Raw genomic sequence first — 6,137 nt, forward strand, 5'->3', positions numbered from 1 at the left:
AACCTAATGAAGATAAGACTCTGATATCTTAATGGGGGGGAATAAATATATCTGTTCGTTACCTCTGCAAGAACAAGCATTGCAAAGATCATTACCCCTGCCACGTGAGTTTTTGCAAAAGGTGGACTATTAGCACCATGGTTTTCCAATACTCTCCAATGTCAAGTTCCAACAGATTGGATCTTTGGCTCCAGGTCTCTTACCTCACATCTTTCCTCACTACTCCATGTGTTACCAAGAATCAAAACAGTCAGATGGATTACAAATTGTTGTGAGACATATACAGGTTGCGTGTAAGAGTTAAACGCATGGATTTACCTGCCTCATGTGTTATCACTGAAGACCAGACTGTTATATATGACCATGAGGAGGGCAGACTTCTGATTCTCCATAACAGCCACTCGCCTGGATGGGTGACTCAACTTTATTCCTAAAATATAAGGGGAAAGAAATGAGAGTTTATTGATTACCTAGTGTTATACCTTTCAACACAGTAGCCACTAGCTACAGCTGGCTATTAAACACATAAAAATATGGTTAGTCTAAATCAAACTGTTCTGAGAAAATGGCTTTCAAAGACTTAGTACTAAAAAAAAGACAAAATATTTCAGTAGTTCTTTGCAAGTTGAAATAATACTTTGCATATCTTGGATTAAATAATTTTAATTTCACCTTTTTACTTTTTCATGTGGTTACTAAAAACATTTAAATCACAGATGTGACTCAACACTTTATTTCTACTGGCTAGAACCAATACAGACCATCAGGCATGTGTGTGCAAAACATGTGACCTCTCCAAATTCACAGGACAGTGATGGCAGGCAGATGGCCTTGTCAACAGTTCAGACTAAGAACAGTGTCCAGATGAGTGTGGGGCTGTGATCTAAGTTTGCACCCCCCAATACCCAACCCTTTACCTTTCCCCCTCTGCCTCCACCAGCTTCTCAAGAAGTAATTCTCTGGGTTGAGCAACTCCTCATAGCCTAGTCAACAACATGATAAAAGGAACTGCTTCAAAGTGACAGGCATTTCACTCGGTTCCCCCTGGAGTTTTAAGTGACAAAATATTCTAACACCACTGGCAAAAACATATGACATAAAAATCTAGGAACTGGGGGCACTAATTAAGCTTTTCATCTTTTAAATGAAAACAGGATGCCCTAAAAAGCAAGAACCACAAATGTGATGTGGTAGGACTGTACACTGCCAGGGGAAAGCTAGTTAGAGAACTAATGAGGATTATAAACTAAACTTTGAAAATTAACCAAATACATTATCTAGTTGGAGTCTAAGAAGTAGGTTACAGGTTACTTGTTAGCAAAATTGCCTAGAACCAAAGAAGCAAACAATTCTGCCAGAAGCAACCACAACTCCCACTTTTATTTCAGCCTCCCAATTGTTTTAAGTGCATTAAGATTTCTGCAGAGCATCAACTAATTAAAAAGAAATCACTAAAATGGAGATAAGATGCAAGAATTCTCATGGCTACTGCTGTACTCTTCAATTCTGATTAAACGTGAATTCCCTAAAGCAGTCAGAAAACAAAGTGGGGTTCTTTGAATTTTGTTCAGATGGGTTTTCCTGCTTACATGATCCATTTTTCTGAGCTTCCAGTTTGAACTAATCCTGAAAGGGCAGGGGCCATGGGGCCGTGTGCTCCGCCTGTGGCCTGGTACTGCCTTTCAAAGGCAGAAAGCTGACCTCAGTGCACTCGGCATCTTTTTAAAATGAAAAATGAGAAATTAATGATCCTTACTTGAATGGGGCTATTGCAGAGTCACATTTGCTTACCAATTTGGTAATTCTAGAAAAAGTCCTCAGAAACCAAATGAAACTCCCCAGATGTCAGAGCTTCTCAAAAATATATCAGGATTAAATTGAACTGTCTGTTCATTCCTCCTCCTCAGCTGCCTCTCCAGATATTATGGGTTTGATTTGAAGAATCATCACTATCTCTGTGCTCCAGGCGCTGTGTCAGAAACCAACATGGATTTGTTCAGCCGGGAGTTTTTGTGCCTGCTGTGTTTAAGGTCATAATGAGTTCTCACGGAGCTCTCCTCAGTTGAGTTCAGTCACTCAGTCGTGTCCGACTATTTGCGACCCCATGGACTGCAGCACACCAGGCCTCCCTGTCCATCACCAACTCCCAGAGCTTACTCAAACTCATGTCCGTCGAGTCAGTAATGCCATCCAACCATCTCATCCTCTGTGGTCCCCCTCTCCTCCCGCCTTCAATCTTTCCCAGCATCAGGGTCTTTTCTAGTGAGTCAGTTCTTCTCATCAGGTGGCCAAAGTATTAAAAAAATAAAAATCCAATCATCACACCAATACTTTAAATATATCAACAAGGTTAGGGGTGGAAGGCAGATAGGAGATCAAGTGCTGGATTTCAGGGAGGGTCTCATACAGTTACAGTTGAGCTGAGAGCCAGTGGATGGATGCAGGTTACCTGGGAAGATGGATGTAGGTTACCTGGGAAGACAAGTCATATTTGAGGCAAAGCAAGCCATGTGTGTGAAGGCCCAGGGCTGGGCCCGCTTTAAATAAACATGGTTTACTTCAAAGAAACCAGTGTACTTGACAGAATGATGGGTAGTGAGAGTGGGGAGACAGGTAGGAGCCAAACGGTTGAGTACTCTGGCTCAATTTTACACATACCAGCCCGCTCAGCAAAGGATCAGCAAGTCAGCCACTCAGTAAAAACCTGCTTGGGTCGAGCAGCAGAGTGGTCCGCCCACCCCTCTTCCCTCCCTTCATATACAGACACAACACGTCAGGAAGGAAGATTCACAGACATAGAGAACAGTGGAGGACGTCAAGGGGGAGGGAGTTGAGAGAGCGATGGAGTAGATGGTGTTATCAGATATAACCTTTTATATACAGAACAGATAAACAACAAGGTCCTACTGTATCGCATAGGGAACTATACTCAATTTTTCCAATGGAAAAGAATATTTTAAAGAACATACCCACACACACACATATATATAACTGACTCACCTTGCTGCATAGCAGTAATTAGCACTGTAAATCAACTATACTTCATAATAAAAAAATAGAGCAGCCACTGTAGGAAAAAATTTTAATAAACTTCATTTTCCCCTCTTTAAAAATACTTAAGAGAGGGGAAAATGAAATTTGGATGTCCAGGAAGCAAATTATACGTGTATCACCTGAGCCTGGAGACCACTCAGGGCATGGCCCAAGCCTACACTAGTGCTCCATGTGAAATATTTGTGTCCCCAGGAAGCCTAATCCCTAAGGTGATGTATGAGAGGATGGATCCTCTGGGAAGTGATCAGCTCATGAGGCTGGAGTCCTCATGAATGGGATCAGCACCTTATGAAAGAGGCCCTCCAGAGACCCGCCCTCCACCATGCAATGAGACAAGAAGACCACCCACTGCAACCCCGAAGAGGGCTGCTCCCGAACCTGAGCTTGCTGACACCCGGGTCTCAGATGTCCAGAGGTCAGAGATGAGAGAAAGACATCTCTTCTGTTTAGAAGCCACCCCATCTTATCATATTTTGTTAACAGCAGTCAGAACAGATAGAGACATTTGGTTTCTCTTGGAGGAATCATCACCTGGTACCAAATACTATTATAACCATTTTTCAGAAAACTCTAAAAGGATGCCAGATGTGAGTTACAAATTTGAACTGGAGCAGGCAGGGGACAAAGGTCTGTCTAAGGACATGAAGTGCAGTTGACTGGCTTGCCTCTGAGACCTGGGTTCGATCCCTGCGTTTGGGAAGATCCCCTGGAGAAGGGAAAGGCTACCCACTCCAGTATTCTGGCCTGGAGAATTCCATGGACTATATAGTCCATGGGATTGCAAAGAGTTGGACATGACTGAGCGACTTTCGCTGTCACTTTCCTAGTACAGAGTTCTCTCTGATCTAAAAAACACAGACATGAAGCCAGCTCTCAGTAAGAGTTAGCTCACTGTGCAAACTCGGGGAACTCCTCTTTAAAAAGTCTGAATGCTTACATGTTACAGGCTCTCGGGTCGCAAGATCCTCCCTCACACCACCTCTCCTCCTATGTGTGGACACCCAGCATTCCACCATCTCTCTGTGGTCCACATGCACACAATCTTTTATTTACTCGCCAGCTCTACAATGCCCCTTCCCCCACCACAGCATAAAGAACTGTTTTCCCTTAGGTAACCTGACTGAATACATGAGATTTTCCACTGGGGATGAGAAGCTAACCCAGGTCCTACCTGGCCCACCTGCCAAGATTCTACATGGATAACGGAAGTGGCTGAATTGCCTTGCTGCCCGTCTGCCTTTAGCCCTTCTCAGCCCTTCAGGTATCCAAGGAGCATCTACTACAAACTGATCCCTCTGCTGGGACCAGGAATACATTAGGGGCAAGTCAGAGATGAATCCCCTTCACAGAATACCCCTTCTACCAGTGAGTAGAAAAGAAAAAAAGTGCAAATAAACAAAAGGCAAAGGACTTGCAAATCATGGTGGGCAAACCAGCCCAGGCTGAGAGAAGCACTACCCCCTCACGCAGGGGGGTCTCACAACAGGGCCGCTGAACTCACAGCACCAGCAACACCTAGGATATTACTGGAGATGGAAATTCTTGGGCCCCACCCCAGACCAACTGATTCAGACACTTAGAGGCCATGCAGTCTGTTTTCTTCAAGCCCTTCAAGTGACTTGATGCATGCCAAAGTTTCAGAAACAATGTAAACAAACAGGAATTTTGACTGTTTTGGTTCTGAGGATTGGTTTTTCTTTTTTTTTTTTTTCTTGTTGGTTTCTTTTGATCCCTAATTCTTAGACCAGTTCCTGACATAGCAGGGGCCTTAGAGAATATGTGGACTGAACCGTCAGGTGGGTTATTGTACTTTAAGCTGGGTTATCAGAAAAGACCATCCTAAATATCTAAGTGAGATCTAAAGGTGGGGAAAGAGACAGCCATGCACAGTGTGGGCAAGGATATTCCATGCCACCTATCACAGAAAGTGCAAAAGTCCTGGGGTAGGAAGGAACTTTCTCTGGAGCCAGACTGCCTGACAAACCAGCTTTGCAGTTTCAGCGTCCCATCTCTGATTCTAGGATCCAGAGTCTTATTCCTCCTCAAGGGACACAAAGGTAGGTCTCCTTGTTATTTAATGAGCAGCTGAAAAACCTACCCTCTCTGCAAGCAGGACCGCCTTTCTTACTTGGCTGCGCATGTGAAAGCAGGGCCTGCTGTAGCCCAGGCCCTCATTTAAAGAGCCTGGCTGGTTCTCCCCTCGGGGTGAACTCTCCGTGATCTTGGACAAAGCCGGTCCCAGCTGCCACCCAGCAAGCAAGGCGGGAGACCCTGGGTAGTCTGACTTCCTACACTGTATCCTGCAGTCCTCCTCATTTCTAGACAATAAACAAAGAATGCTCCAGAACAAATTCAAGACGGCTTCATAAAAAGGAGATGAACAACAGCTGATGAAAGAAAGCAATGACAAGTCTGATGCAGTGACTCAAGGTGCCTGGGGCCAGAGGAGCGGGTTGGGGTCAGGTCAAAGCTGATGCTCACAGAACTGTAAAGACCCAGCTCCGGTCTGCACAACACACAAGGCCAACCAGCCTGAGCGACTAGGACGAGGCCACTCACCTCCTCCCCCGCATTCATCTTCATCCAGAGGAATAAAAAAAAGATTCAATCTTTGCTCTAATTACACCCCTTGGGAAAATATCCTTTTAATACTAAAAAATACCTGCAGAATATTAACATAGATACTTTTTACAGTTATAAAAGGGAAAGAATGTGCTGTAGATGTCTTTAAGATCCTCACAATATTTTTTCACTTCTACCAGACAATCAGAACTTAGATGAGGGGCAAGCAAACTTTTTCAGTAAGTATCGTAGGTTATGTGGAGACAGAGATAGAATCAAGGATGTGAACATTTCCACAACTTTCAGTGATGAACTTCAAAGTATATGAGTACAATTTTTAGAAATACAGGACTACTAATGAGAAAAATGGAATCAAGATATGGGGGGGGGGGTAACATTCTGCTTACCTGGGGATCAAAGCTAAGGGTTCCTATCATTAAATCAATTACAAATATTCATCAGTAAAAACCATTCTTCAATCATGGGCTGTAAAACAACAGATGGCAGACTGCATTTAGCTC

The sequence above is a fragment of the Muntiacus reevesi genome, chromosome 4 (genome assembly GCF_963930625.1).
Source record: "Muntiacus reevesi chromosome 4, mMunRee1.1, whole genome shotgun sequence".
In the NCBI taxonomy this organism is placed as follows: Eukaryota; Metazoa; Chordata; class Mammalia; order Artiodactyla; family Cervidae; genus Muntiacus; species Muntiacus reevesi.